General features: G+C 37.9%; 1 protein-coding gene and 1 pseudogene across 1 annotated transcript in view; both read left to right on the top strand.

Moving 5' to 3' along the window:
- Positions 1-16,697, top strand: part of Malrd1 (MAM and LDL receptor class A domain containing 1) — a 694,431-nt gene that overhangs the window by 197,412 nt on the left and 480,322 nt on the right. The gene's annotated exons all lie outside the window — the stretch shown is intronic.
- LOC116092814 lies at positions 16,584-16,697 on the top strand (annotated as a pseudogene).

Raw genomic sequence — 16,697 nt, forward strand, 5'->3', positions numbered from 1 at the left:
GAATAGAAGAGAGTGAAGACCTCCAACTTAAAGGGCCAGTAAATGTCTTCAACAAAATTATAGAAGAAAACTTCCTTAACCTAAAGAAAGAGATGCCCATGAACATACAAGAAGCCTGTAGAACTCCAAATAGACTGGACCAGAAAAGAAATTCCTCCTGACACATAATAGTCAAAACACCAAAAGCACATAACAAAGAAAGAATATTAAAAGCAGTGAGGGAAAAAGGTCAAGTAACATAGAAAGGCAGGCCTATCAGAATTACACCAGACTTCTCATCAGGGACTATGAAAGCCAGAAGATCATGGTTGATGTCATGCAGACCTTAAGAGAACACAAATGCCCAGGCTACTATACCCAGAAAAACTCTCAATTACCATAGATGGAGAAACCAAAGTATTCCATGACAAATTTACACAATATATTCCCACAACTCCAGCCCTTCAAAGGGTAATAAACAGAAATCATCAACACAAGGAGGGAAACTATGTCATAGAAAAAGGAAAAAAGTAATTTTCCAACAAAATTAAAAGAAGATAGCCACATGAACAGATTTCCAACTCTATAAACAAAAATAACAGGAAGCAACAATTACCTTTCCTTAATATCTATTAATATCAATTGACTCAATTCCCCAATAAAAAGACATAGACTATCAGACTGGGTACATAAACAGGACCCAACATTTTGTTGCATACAGGAAACCTACCTGAGTGACAAAGACAGAATACCTGAGGAAAACCTATCTCAGAATAAAAGGTTGGCAAACAATTTCCCAAGCCAATGGTCCCAAGATAAAAGCTGGGGTAGCCATTCTAATATCGAATAAAATCAACTTTCACCCTAAAGTGATCAAAAAAGATAAGGAGGGACAATTCATATTCATTAAAGGTATGATCTACCAAGAGGAACTTTCAATTCTGAACCTCTATGCACCAAATGCAAATGCATCTACATTCATACAGGAAACTTTACTAAAGCCCAAGCACACATTGCACTGGACACAATAAGAATGGGAGATTTCAACACCCCATGATCTGTAATGGACAGATCATGGAAAAAGAAACTAAACAAGGACACAGTGAGACGAACAGAAGTTATGAAACAGATGGATTTAACAGATATCTAAAGAATTATTTATCCTAAAACAAAAGGATATACCTTCTTCTCAGCACCTCATGGTACCTTTACCAAAATTGATCATATAATTGGTCACAGATCAGGCCTCAACAGATACAAGAAGATTGAAATAATTCCTTGCATCCTATTAGATCACCATTGACTAAGGCTGCTACTCAATAACAAGATAAACAATATAATGCCTATACATACATGGAAACTCAACAACCCTCTATACAATGATAACTTGGTCAAGGAAGAAACAAAGAAATTAAAGACTTTCTAGAGTTTAATGAAAACTTACATATACACAAACTTATGGGACACAATGAAAGCAGTCTTAAGAGGAAAACTCATAGCATTAAGTGCCTACAAAAATAAACTGGAGAGAGCATACACGAGCAATTTGACCGCACATCTGAAAGCTCTAGAACAAAAAGAAGCAAATTCACCCAAGAGGAATCGAAGGCAGGAAATAATCAAACTCAGGGCTAAAATCAACCAAATAGAAACAAAAAGAACTATACAAAGAATCAACCATGCCAGGAGCTGGTTCTTTGAGAAAATCAGCAAAATAGATAAACCCTTAGCCAGACTAACTAGAGGTCACAGAGACAGTATCCTAATTAACAAGATCAGAAATGAAAAGGGAGACATAACAGACACTGAGGAAATCCAAAAAATCATGAGAGCCTACTACAAAAGCCTATACTCAACAAAACTGGAAAACCTGGATGAAATGGACAATTTTCTAGACAGATACCAGGTACCAAAGTTAAATCAAGATCAGATCAGCAATCTAAACAGTTCAATATCTCCTAATGGAATAGAAACAGTCATTAATAGTCTCCCAACCAAAAAAAAAGCCACGGACCAGATGGGATTAGGGCAGAGTTTTATCAAACCTTCAAAGAAGACCTAATGCCATATTCCTCAAACTATTCCACAAAATAGAAACAGAGGGTACTCTACACAATTCATTCTATGAAGCCACATTACTCTTATACCTAAACCACAGAAAGACCTAACAAAGAAAGAAGACTTCAGAACAACTTCCCTTATGAATATCGATGCAAAAATACTCAATAAAATTCTAGCAAACCAAATCCAAGAACCCATCAAAATGATCATTCATCATGATCAAGTAGACTTGATCCCAAGGATGCAGGGATGTTTCAATATACGGAAATCCATCAATGTAATTCAATATATAAACAAACTCAAAGATAAAAACCATATGATCATGTTATTAGATGCTGAGAAAGCATTTGAAAAAATCCAACATCCCTTCATGATAAAAGTCTTGGAAAGATCAGGAATTCAGGGCCCATACTTAAACATAGTAAAAGCAATATACAGAAAACCAGTAGCCAACATCAAACTAAATGGAGAGAAATGTGAAGCAATCCCACTAAAATCAGGGACTAGACAAGGCTGCCCACTCTCTCCCTACCTATTCAATATAGTACTTGAAGTCCTAGCTAGAGCAACTAGACAACAAAAGGAGATCAAAGGGATACAAATTGGAAAGTAAGAAGTCAAATTATCACTATTTGCTGATGATATGATAGTATACTTAAATGACCCCAAAAATTCCACCAGAGAGCTCCTAAACCTGATATACAACTTCAGCAAAGTCGCTGGATATAAAATTAACTCAAGCAAATCAGTGACCTTCCTCTACACAAAGAATAAACAGGCAGAGAAAGAAATTAGGGAAACAACACCCTTCACAATAGCCCAAATAATATAAAATACCTTTGTGCGACTCTAACTAAGCAAGTTAAAAGATCTGTTTGACAAAAACTTAAGTCTCTGAAGAAGGAAATTGAAGAAGATCTCAGAAGATGGAAAGATCTCCCATGCTCATGGATTAGCGGGGTTAAAATAGTAAAAATGGCCATTTTGCTGAAAGCAATCTACAGATTCAATGCAATTCCCATCAAAATTCCAACTCAATTCTTCACAGACTTAGAAAGAGCAATTTGCAAATTAATCTGGAATAACAAAAAACCCAGGATATCCAAAACTATTCTCAATAAGAAAGGAACCTCTGATGGAATCACAATCCCAGACCTTAAGCTGTACTACAAAGCAATTGTGATAAAAAACAAAGACAAACAAACAAACAAACAAAAACCTGCATGGTATTGGTATAGTGACAGGCAGATAGATCAATGGAATAGAATTGAAGACCCAGAAACGAACCCAGAAACCTATGGCCATTTGATCTTTGACAAAGGAGCTAAAATCATCCAGTGGAAAAAAGACAGCATTTTCAAAACTTGGTGCTGACTCAACTGGCAGTTAGCATGTAGAAGAAGGCAAATTGATCCATTCTTATCTCATTGTACAATGTTCAAGTCCAAGTGAATCAAGAACCTCCACATAAAACCATATACACTCAAACTAATATAAAGAAACTGGGGAAGAGCCTCGAGCACATAGGCACAGGGGAAAATTTCCTGAACAGAACACTAGTAGCTTATGATCTAAGATCAAGAGTCCACAAATAGGACTTCATAAAATTGCAAAGCTTCTTTAAGGCAAAAGACACTGTCAATAGGACAAAATGGCAACCAACAAATTGGGAAAAGATATTTACCAATCCTGTATCTGATAGAGGGCTAGTGTCCAAAATATAAAAAGAACTCAAGAAGTTATACTCCAGAGAAACAAATAACCAGATTAAAACATAGGGTACAGAGATAAACAAAGAATTATCAACTGACAAATACCAAATGTCCAACATCCTTAGTCATCAGGAAAATGCAAATCAAAACAATCCAGAGATTCCACTTCATGTCAGAATGGCTAGGATAATATCTCAGGTGATAGCAGATGCTGGCAAGGTTGTAGAGAAAGAGGAACACTCCTTCATTGCTGGTGAGATTGCAAGCTGTACAACCACTTTGGAAATCAGTTTGGTGGTTCCTCTGGAAATTGGACATAGTACTACCAGAGGATCCAGCCATACCATTCCTGGGCATATGCCCAGAAAGATACTCCAACATGTAATGAGGACACATGCTCCACCATGCTCATAGCAGCCTTATTTATTATAATAGCCAGAAACCAGAAACAACCCAGATGTCCCTCAACAGAGGAATGGATACAGAAAATGTGGTACATCTACACAATGGAGTACTACTCAGCTATTGAAAACAATAAATTTATGAAATTCTTGGGGAAATGGATGGACCTGGAGAATATCATCCTGAGTGAGGTAACCCAATCACAAAAAAAACACATATGGTATGCATTCTCTGATAAGTGGATATTAGCTCAGAAGATTGGAATACACAAAGTACAATCCACAAACCATAAGAAACTCAAGAATAAGGAAGACCAAAGTGAGGATACTTCATTCCTTCTTATAAGGGGGAACAAAATACCCATGGAAGGAGTTGTAGAGACAAACTATGGAGCAGAGACTAAAGGAAGGACAATTCAGAGACTGCTCCACCTGGGAATCCTTCCCATATTTAACCATCAAATCCAGACACTATTGTGGATGCCAGCAAGTGCTGGCTGACAGGAGCCTGAGATAGCTCTCTCCGGAGAGGCTCTAACAGTACCAGACTAATATAGAAATAAAGGCTCACAGCCATCCATTGGACTGAGTACAGGGTCCCCAATGAAGGAGCTAGAGAAAGGACCCAAGGAGCTGAAGTGTTTGCAGTCAACCTCCCAGGGACTAAAACTTCAACCAAAGAGTACACATGGGGGGACTCATGGCTCCAGCAGCATATGTTTAGTAGAGGATGGCCTAGTTGGTCATCAGTGGGAATAGAGGCCCTTGGCCCTGTGAAGGTTCTATGCCCCAGTGTAGTGGAATGCCAGGGCCAGTAAGTGGGAGAGGGTGGGGTGGTGAGCAGGGGGAGGGGGAGGGGGAGGGAACAGGGGTTTGTTTTAGTTTTTTTTTAAATTTTCTTTCCTTTGGAGGGGAACCTGGGTAAGGAGATATTGTAAATATGGAAAACATCTAATAAAAAAATCATATTAAAAAAAGAAAATAATCTGTAATTTTTTATTCTGTGTAAGTAAAGGAATATTTTACTAAAATCTTTTTGAAAATCTGTTTTAATAGAAATACAAGTACATTCCCCTCCCTTTACTCTTTCCAGCTCCTCCCAGCTACCCTCCCTTTAACCCTTCCCCTGAACTCTTTCTTCTGATAGCCTCTGTTTGATTATTAATATACACATACACACACCCTGAAGAGTTGCTGAGTCTGTTTTTTTTGTTTTTGTTTTTGTTTTTTGGTAAATATATCATTTCAGAGCAGTATTAGACAACTAATAAAGTGTTCATTCCCAAGAGAGACAAATTCTCTACTGTCCCAGATGTCGATACTTGTGAGTGGTTCTTATCAACTCAACAAGGTTTGTATTGAAACCCAAATCTCCAATCTGAAACTATGAGAATAAAGAATGCATCCTATTTCTGTCTATTGTGAACCCATATATTCCATAATCAGTTCTGACCTCGAAGTGTAAATTGGTATAGATCTCAGTGCTCTAACAGACAGCAACACAATAGTTTCTGTAGAATGAGGACACAAATCAAGATAATGCAATAATTTGACAAAGAATTTCAAAAGAACCCTGGCCCCTGTCCTCAGTGAACACTATGTGACACATTGATTTCTGCTGAAGATAAAAGCCAAATTCATGTGTCACTAGTATCAGCAAGAGGATGTGGCTTGGCGCATTACAATGCTCTAAAAATGCAGACAAAATGGCAAATTTGACACACTTTATCTGATAAAAATAATGTGGCTCCGTGGAGACAAATTCTTCAGAGCATATTTCACCATGTTATTCCTAGAGACAGGGCACTACATTTGAAAGCTACCGCTTTGTTTGTGCATCTAGAGAGCAAGTCATTCTGATTAGGATAACTTGTATCAGATATGGAATTCTGTGTAGAATTTTCAATGAGATAACCCAGTCATGATGATTTAACACACATGTCCACCTTTCCAGGGTGTGTTTAAAGAGTTCATGTAGAGTGGCAGCAAGCAGGGCAGAGGCTTACAGACCCAGCATATGTATACAAATCTCCAGAGAACAACTAAATCTCACAGAAGAGATTACAGCACAACTGAGAGCCAGCATTGCAGCCTTGGGTTCAAAGAATCTGCCAAGTCATACATGACTACCTTAGATGCAAGAGACATGGCTTACTTTGTTCTCCTAACAGGAGTGAGAGATAAGGGAAAGGAGATATGGTAAGATTCCTTAGGAGAAAGGACAGAAATTCTGGTAGACATGAAAGAAGGAAGGGGAATAGGGATGGGAATAAAGGAGGGAGGAAGGAAGGAAAAGGGCATGAAAGTAAGGAGAAAGGGAGGTAGGGGTGAAGAGAGCAGGGAAGGAGAGGGAGGAAGGGAAATAGGAAGTTATGATATAGCTTCATCACGTTTAAAGTGATCCCTAACTGACCAGACTTTATAAGCATCATAAAAGGAACTTATTCACATTAATATTTAATATTTATCTTATACAGTTTTTGGTTGTTTCTTTGTTTTTGTATACCAGTTGGAAAATTACCAAAGTGTCATTTTTTTATATTTATTTTTATTTTTAAATGGGTATTCTTTTTTATATATTTTGATACTTTTTTTAATTAGATGTTTTCTTTATTTACAATATCTGCTTTCCTAGGTTCCTTTCCAAAAGAAAAAATAAAAATAAAATAAAATAAAGTAAGAAAAAAATTTAAAAAAAAAACAAAAGCTAAAACAATCCCCTGTTCCCTCCCCCCGTCCCCCTGCTCGCCACCTTACCCCCTCCTGATTACTGGCCCTGGCATTCCACTACACTGGGGCATAGAACCTTCACAGGGCCAAGGGCCTCTACTCCCATTGATGATCAACTAGGCCATCCTCTACTCACTCAGGATGATATTCTCCAGGTCCATCCATTTCCCCAAGAATTTCATAAATTTATTGTTTTCAATAGCTGAGTAGTACTCCACTGTGTAGATGTACCACATTTTCTGTATCCATTCTTCTGTTGAGGGACATCTGGGTTGTTTCCGGTTTCTGGCTATTATAAATAAGGCTGAATGAACATAGTGGAGCATGTGTCCTCATTACATGTTCGAGCATCTTCTGGGTATGTGCCCAGGAGTGGTATAGCTGGGTCCTCTGGTAGTACTATGTTCAATTCCCAAGAGAACTGCCAAACTGATTTCCAGAGTGGTTGTACCAGCTTGAAGTCCCACCAGCAATGGAGTGTTCCTCTTTCTCCACAACCTTGCCAGCATCTGCTGTTACCTGAGTTTTTTATCCTAGCCATTCTGACTGGTGTGAGGTGGAATCTCAGGCTTATTTGAAGTCAAATTATCACTATTTCCTGATGATATTATAGTATACTTAAGTGACCCCCCAAATTCCACCAGAGAGCTCCTAAACCTGATAAACAACTTCAAGAAAATAGCTGGATATAAAATTAACTCAAACAAAACACTGGCCTTCCTCTACACAAAGGATAAACAGGCTGAGAAAGAAGTTAGGAAAACAACACCCTTCACAATAGTCACAAGTAATATAAAATACCTTGGTGTGACTCTAAGCAAGTAAAAGATCTCTATAACAAAAACTTCAAGTCTCTGAAGAAGGAAATTGAAGAAGATCTCAAAAGATGGAAAGATCTCCCATGCTCGTGGATTGGCAGGATTAATATAGTAAAAATGGCCATCTTACCGAAGGCAATCTACAGATTCAATGCAATCCCCGTCAAAATTCCAACTCAATTCTTCACAGACTTGGAAAGAGCAGTTTGCAAATTCATCTGGAATAACAAAAAACCCAGGATAGCCAAAACTATTCTCAACAATAAAGGAACCTCTGGTAGAACCACCATCCCAGACCTTAAGCTGTACTACAAAGCAATTGTGATAAAAACTGCTTGATATTGGTACAGTGACAGGCAGGTGGATCAATGGAAAAAGAACTGAAGAAATGAACCCACAAACCTATGGCCACTTGATCTTTGACAAAGGAGCTAAAACCATCCAGTTGAATAAAGACAACATTTTCAACAAATGGTGCTGGCTCAACTGGTGGTTAGCATGTAGAAGAAGGCAAATTGATCCATTCCTATCTCCTGTACAAAGCTCAAGTACAAGTGGATCAAGGACCTCCCCATAAAACCAGATATACTCAATCTAATAGAAAAGAAAGTGGGGAAGAGCCTCAAGCACATGGACACAGGGGAAAATTTCCTGAACAGGACACCAATTGCTTATGCTCTAAGATCAAGAGTTGACAAATGGCCCTGGCATTCCCCTACACTGTGCCACAGAACCTTCACAGGGCCAATAAGTGGGAGAGGGTGGGGTGGCAGGCATGGGGAGGGGAGAAGCAACAGGGATTTGTTCTTGTTGTTTTTGTTTGTTTGTTTGTTTTTTGGAGGGGAAACTGGGGAAGGAGAAATTTACATGTAAATAAAGAAAATATCTAAAAAAATAAAATGAAATAAAATATATGAAAAGGAAGTAAAAAAAAAAAAGAGTCGACAAATGGGACCTCATAAAATTGCAAAGCTTCTGTAAGACAAAAGACACTGTCAATAGGACAAAAGGGCAACCAACAAATTGGGAAAAGATCTTAACCAATCCTATATCTGGTAGAGGGCTAATATCAAATATATACAAAGAACTCAAGAAGTTAGACTCCAGAGAAACAAAAAACCCTATTAAAAATTTGGGTCCAGAGCTAAACTAAGAATTCTCAACTGACGAATGCCAAATGGCTGATAATCACCTAAAGAAATGTTCAACATCCTTAGTCATCAGGGGATTATTTTTTTAACCTTCTATAGAATGCCCATGTCTGTAATAAACCACTTAATTACCTGGTACTTATAATATTGTTTCTCTTCTTACAAGTTGCATGTGGAATGGCTTTATGAACTACTTTCTAAACCTTTTCAAGGCATCCTTGTCAACTTTTGCCAAGCTGAAATTGGATTATTAATGTTACAAATGAATGTCTTGGAATGGAATGGAAGTCTATACTTTTAAAGAATATTTTTCCTTTCCTAAACATATATTCCATCTTTCTTTACTACATCATTATTTGTTCTGGAAACATGTTCTTTTATTAGTTCCATATTGAAGTCTTTAGTTTGAACTTGAAATTATTAGGCCTGTTTTGCAGTTGCTTATAAGATATATTATATACTCTTTTTTTTTTACAGTGTCCTGTTCAAGAAATTTTTGCCTGTGTCCATGTGCTTGAGGCTCTTCCCCACTTTCTTTTCTATTAGATTGAGTGTATCTGGTTTTATGGGGAGGTCCTTAAATATATCTTATATATTATAAGATATATTTGCTAGGACGCAAAACCTTCTGTCAACACTAGGTAGGAATCAATAATATGAGTGAATGTAATGCTGAAGTAGTTAAGGTGAAAGATAATTATGTAGCCCTGAATCCCAGAATGGTGAGAACAGAGAAGAAAGACAGAGGGATATTTAAAATGTTTTTTTAAAGGGCCAGCCTGCATAACTCTTAACTACTTAGCCATTGGGTTAGTCTGTGTTATGCCTACAGCTGATAATTACTCTGAATATTTGATAGAACACTTTTTGTCACAGTATCTGAGTTAGTTTCTAAGAAAATTTTATATACATATTAATCTGGCTTAAATAGCCCCATTTAAACTTTATGAAAAAAATCACCATCATGATATTAAAAGGTTGGAACACTGGGAGATGATTATGTTGAGGGATCCAATTCATAAAGGGATGGATATTCTACCCAAAGAGTGGGTTAGTTAGAGTAGATAGGTTTTAAAAATGTGTCTATTTTTTAATCCTTTCACACACACGTTGAGGTTAACATATTTGTGCTCTGCCTACTGTACATGCTTTACACACACAGCATGTGTTTTATCAGGATGTGATGCTTCATTATGGTGACATAGCAAAAAGGCAAGCAATTTTTTTTTCTGTTAAGAACTATGGGCAATTAGGTGGATGGTGGTGGCACATGCCTTTAATCCCAGCACTTGGGAGGCAGAGACAGGCGGATTTCTGAGTTCGAGGCCAGCCTGGTCTACAGAGTGAGTTCCAGGACAGCTAGGGCTACACAGAGAAACTCTGTCTCAAAAAAAAAATAATAATAATAATAATATGGGCAACTAACGCTTACTGGAGGAGAATTAGCCTTTGTAAAATGGTCAACATTAAAACCATATTCAAATAACTAGACTTGTGATTTCACAGCATCCAGAACTATGATGCATAATTCTCTATTCTATAGAATCCACTGTGATTTTCTGTTTGGTCAGCAGAAAACAGATTGAGATCCATACCAACAGTGATCATTTCTAGGATATTTGAGATGTTTACTGAATAAGGGTTATGGGACTTGTCTCAAAACAAAACAAAACAAAACAAAACAGAAAAGCCAGAAAATATTTTTGTTGTTTATTATACCATTAAATTTAAGACTTCCATTTTGTGGAAGGAATTCAAATCTTCCCCAAGATAGGGGCCTAAATGGATAAACCAGTTATGAAGTTCAGTAAGTGAAATGCCACTCAGCAAGACAAAGGAAGAACAATAGCAGGATGGAAGCCTCTGGAAAGCATTTATGCTCAGTGAAAAATAAGGACACCAAGGAAAGGAGTGCATGATTCTACTTACAATTCTCAACCATAAAAAGAAGTGGGAACTTTTGGTGGGTTATGCATGAGGAGATCAAATGTAAAGAGATATAAGCACCTCACGATGAAGTTTCTGTATCTTTACTACAATAGGTAGCTACATGATAATATTCATCTGATACACCCAACTTTACATTTAAGATGGAGAGATTTTATCAACTCTCTACTATGCTTACAAGTATAAGAGTGTATGAACCTTTTAAATGGACATATTCTACAGGGTGTCATTTGTTTTTAACAGTATAATTGTGCTTATCTATAGGACTGATGAAAAGATTAGCTAGACACAGGCTACAGTCATTTTGGGAGAAAGAACCTCAACCAAGAAAATGTCCCAACCAGATTGGCCTATGGGCAATTGGGTAGGTGTATTTTCTTGATTGATGCATTGATCAACTATTGCCTATAAGTATAAGATGAAGTAAATCCATTTTTCCCTAAGGTTACTTTTGATCTTGATAGTTTTAACATAGCACTAGAAACTTTAACAATTAGAATGTTTCCAACGGATTCTAGTTAACACTCTCTTCGGATGTGCCTCTGGTTCTCTGTGCAGTAGTCCCTAATTGAGAGATTTTCTGTCTCTAACAGTCACAATATAGCAGTACACATACACACAGTAATTTTGTTGTTGTTCTTTACAAAAAACACCAAAGAGTTTAAGCAGAGCTGGTTAGGGACTGAGTGAATGAATATTTCACAAATTTCAAGTGTTTATAGTCAGGCTGGTAACAGTACTTTGATAGTGCTGTTGAAATTTTTTTTTTTTTAGATAAAAATAAAGCATGCATGTAGTAAATAAATTAAAAGCAATGGAGTTTTCTAGAGTCATGTATGTTTGTCATATTGGCATGACACGAATTTGGAACTTCTTCCAGCTGTGCCACAAGATGTCAGAGAGTACTAAGCAAAGGAAAGAGAAAGTATTCTAGTTAATTTATAATGTTGTGGAAAGGAAAAAATTATAGCAGTGTTTATATTTTTCTTTAATGTCTTGAGAATTTAGTATCAAAATATGTCTAATGGATAGATTAAATTAACTTAAAATTTGCTTACACAACACACATTTAATAACATTATTTTCTCTTTTCCATTTCAATAATGTAGCTTTAGCGTTAGCGATGGCAGCTGCTTCCATGCTTACCTGGTCTCCCCGTTTGGCCTTCTTATGCTTCTTCTAGATGACCTCTCTTTTTGGGGGAGGTGGGGGAAGGGTTGGGGGATTGACACAGGGTTTCTCTGAATAGCCCTGGTTGTCCTGGAACTCAGTCTGTAGACCAGGCTAGCCTTGAACTCAGAAATCTGTCTGCCTCTGCCTCTCAAGTGCTGGGATTAAAGCCATGAGCCACCACTGCCCAGCTCAGATGACCTCTCCTTAAATGATGGCTTTATGGTCAATTTTATTGTGTCTCTAACCTGATTTGCAAATGATGCTTATAAATTTATTATGTGATTTGGCAGTCGCCTCCTACTTCAGCTTTTATTCTTTCTCATCAACTGTCATTGCCATTCTATGGTTTTCATATGACAGAAAAATCTAGTCAAAAAATAAGATGTTTTCCCCTATGATCACTGTAGTAAACTTGGCTCAACCCAGAGAACACAGAATGATGATAGATCGTTGCAATAACATGAGGTTGATACCAACGTGCATGTCCAATGCACATGGGGTTGCTCAGCCATGCAAGATGAGACAACAACAAACTCAGAAAGCACACTTCTTTTATACTTTACAGAGGGCAGATTTCTGCAACAAGGCTAGCTGGCTTACTCTGGTTGGTGGAACACAGGACAAAGGATCTCATCAGGCATTGGTTGGCTTGCTCAGGGGGCTGTTCTTGGCTTAGTCAGACAACTTCTCTGTCCAGCTCTGTACCTGGCCTTGAAAAGTCTCTGGGAAGGGGCTGAGTAACTAGGTGATAGGGGGATTGTTGGCAGCAAGGTCAGAATGACAGTTTGTGTTCTTTTCCAAAATTCACCACAGGGACAGGTTAGGGGGTCCTTTCGAGAATTGCTAATCTTGTTTTCGTAGACCTTCACTTCATTGCGACCACCAGTTATTTTTGTTTTGGCTTTACTTAGCTTAGTCAGAATGGCCTGGTCACTGTGTCTCAACATCCTGACCATCAGAACTTTGTTTTTACAGCATGCCCTTGGCTATCTCTGGAACACAGCTTCTTAGTACTTCTCAGAAATCACTTAGCCAGTGGCTGAAGCTGCTGCTTGCTACTGTAAAACTTTGTTTCCATACTGCTTGCTGCTTACAAGAACCTTCCCTCCCATATTTTACTGTGAAACTTTATTTCTACATTCCCAGAACTCTATTTTTCACTTTATTACTTCAGTCACCAATGTGTTCTATTACTACATCTTATCCAAACTTCCCCTATCCAAATTTTGTGTCTGTTATTGATGTTTACTTGGTATGTCCTTACTCTGCTAATGAAACACCAAATTTTGGGGGTTCAAATTCCATCTTGAAGAACTTGACCTAGTTTGAAATCAAATAAACTAACAGACCAGCACCTATCACCAGTTTCCAGGTTATCCCCCAACAAATCTGCATCTGAAGGTTACAAGTGCACTCCTGCCTAACAACCACCAATCAGGAGGAAAACAAGTTAAGTTTATGGTTTGGCTCCCAACATCAGCCAATTATGTTTTAGGCCACAGTAGGCCCCAATTAGATGCTTGCCAGGCTAGAAATACTCACCCCTAACTTGTCATTCCCCATAAACCTTGTCCCAATGAGTGTTCAGGGATTTTGCTCCAACAATGCTGTCCTGTGGGTCTGCCTTGAGTTAAGCCCAATCTCAGGCTTTTAAATAAAGACCCTTGTGTGATTTCATTGGATCTGCTCCTGATTGGTCTTTCAGAGTTTACAAAAGCTTCTTGGTACTATACTAGCACCCTCGGAGGGAAAGCTTGTCTATTTTCCCTCTGAAAAGATTCTAACCTATTGATGAATACCAGAGCCCTTTTAGGATATTCAGTATCTAAGAAGTGCAGGTTTTAGAAGTAGGGATTCTTTCTTCACTTTAGGGCATCTCTTAAGGACCATCTTAGGGTTAGGACTAGAGACATTCATTCTTAACAGCCTCCATTATTTTTGTCCCTAGTTGGGATTATTGTTGTTATTGTTTCCTCTTTGGACATGTTTCTTGGTCTTCATGTTTTTACAACTATTTGACTATGTGTATATAGTGTGTACAAGTTCACATCTGTGCAACTATGTGTAAGGATGTGTGTGTGTGTGTGTGTGTGTGTGTGTGTGTGTGTAAGACAGAGGTAAATGGCAGATGTCTTTCTTACCACTCTGCATCTTATATATTGAGGTAGCCTCTCACTTGAACCCAGAGTTAGACAATTAGTCTAACTTGCTAGCTTACTCTGTTGAATCATCATTTCTGCCTCCCAAGTTCTGGAATGAAAGACATTCTGCCTGGTTAACACTTAAGGAGAATTGAGTATGCAAATCCGAGTCCTCAGATTTGCACAGCCATTGCTTTACTACTGAGCCATAACCCACTGTTTCTCCCCTTTTCACCTCTGGTTCTAAACCACTCAGGAACCACAAGTCTCTGCAGGACTAGGCACATCATCTTCCACTGAGGCCAGACAAGGCAGGTCATTTAGGGGAACAAAATCCACAGTGAGTCAACAGAGTCAGGGTAAGTGGCCCTGCTCTATCTTTGGGGGTCCTGCAATGAAGACAAAAGAGTACTTCTATTATGTATGTGGGGGGAGGGATGGCTAAGTCAAGCCCCTGTGAGCTCTTTGATTGGTTGCTCGGTCACTGTGAGCCTCCATGGGCCCAGCTTAGTACATTTCTTAACTAGTGATTGATGGGGAAGACTCAGCCCATTGTGGGTGGGGACAAACCTTTACTGAAGGCTAGACAAGGTGCTCAGTTAGGGAAATAAGATCCACCAGCATCCAACAGAGTCACGGTAAGGCCCTGATCCAGTTGTTTTGGGACCCACACAAAGACCAAGATTCATATGTGTTACATATCTGAGGGGGGCCTAGTTCCAGGCCTTATATGTTCTTTGGATGGTGGTTCACTCTTTGGTAAGCTCCACTCCAATGATCCAGATAAGGTGACATTCTTGGACTTTCTGTGGAGTTCCTATCACATCAAGTTTCCTCAATACTTCATTCAACTCTTCGATAAGACTTCCAAGCTCTGTCTAATGTTTGGCTGTGGTTCTCTTGTTCTGTTTTTGTTAGCATCTGGGTGGAGTCATTATGTAATGTCTTAACACTCTGGGTAGGTAAGTAGTTCAAGGAACATAGGAAACAATGAACACTGTTTTTACAACACCTCCAATGTAAAATCAAAATACAAAATTGAAACCAGTGAGTAGTAGAAGGTCATGGAGAATTTTTCTATGATGATTTCTTGGATTCTTAATTACTAACCTAAATGGCCTTAGAAACAAAAGCTTCTTTGTCTATCACCAACTATGGCAAAGTTACATGAGTATTTCTTTTTATCCATGGTGAAGTAACTTCTTCATCCAGACAAGAGTCAATTGTTCTTATACATACAAGTGCTTTAGATATAGTATCAGTCTAATGTTAACAGATTATGTTAATATTATCAAGCCCAGGACAGATGGGTTTAGTGCAGAATTCTAACAGACCTTCAAAGAAGACCTAATACCAATATTCTTCAAACTATCCTACAAAAAAGAAACAGAAAAAATACTATCCAATTCATTCTATGAAGCCACAATTATGCTTATACCTAAACCACACAAAGATCTATCAAAGAAAGAGAACTTCAGACCAAATTCCCTTATGAATATAGATGCAAAAATACTCAATAAAATTCATGCAAACTGAATCCAAGAACACATCAAAACGATCATCCGTCATGATCAAGTAGGCTTCATCCCAAGGATGCAGGGATGGTTCAATTATATGGAAATTCATAAACATAATACCCTATACAAATAAACTCAAAGAAAAAAATACATGATCATCTCGTTAGATGCTGAGAAAGCATTTGAAAAAGTTCAACACCCCTTCATTATAAAAACCTTGGAAAGATCAGGAAATCAAGGTCCATACCTAAACATAGTAAAACAATACACAGCAAACCAGTAGACAACATCAAACTAAATGGAGAGAAACTTGAAGCAATTCCACTAAAATCATGGACTAGACAAGGCTGCCTCTCTCTCCCTATCTATTCACTATAATACTTGAGGTCCTAGCCAAAGTAATTGAATGGCAAAAGGAGGTCAAATGGATACAAATTGGAAAGTAAGAGGTGAAAATATCACTATTTGCAGATGATATGATTGTATATATAAATGACCCCAAAAATTCCATCAGAGAACTCCTAAACCTGAAAAACAACTTCAGCAAAGTGTCTGGATATAAAATTAACTCAAATAAATCAGTGGCCTTCCTCTACTCAAAGGATAAACAGGCTGAGAAAGAAATTAAGGAAACAACACCCTTCACAATAGTCACAAATAATATAAAATACCTTGGTGTGACTCTAACTAAGCAAGTGAAAGATGTGTATGACAAGAACTTCAAGTCTCTGAAGAAAGAAATAAAAAAAGATCTCAGAAGATGGAAAGATCTCCCATGCTCATGGATTGGCAGGGTTGTAACAATGGCCATCTTGCTGAAAGCAATCTACAGATTCAGTGTAATCACCATAAAACTTCCAATCAATTCTTCATAGAGTTAGAAAAAGCAATTTGCATGTTCATCTGGAATAACAAAAAAAAGAAAAGAAAAAAGGATATCAAAAATTATTTTCGTGTTGTATGAAAGGAGAGAAGGTTAGCACTCCCCTTGACAAGGATAGAAGAGGCCCTTGGGCCTAACAACACACATACGGTTAAGGCATTGCCACCTACTTCGTGGCATCTAA

This window comes from Mastomys coucha, unplaced genomic scaffold (genome assembly GCF_008632895.1).
Source record: "Mastomys coucha isolate ucsf_1 unplaced genomic scaffold, UCSF_Mcou_1 pScaffold15, whole genome shotgun sequence".
NCBI lineage: Eukaryota > Metazoa > Chordata > Mammalia > Rodentia > Muridae > Mastomys > Mastomys coucha.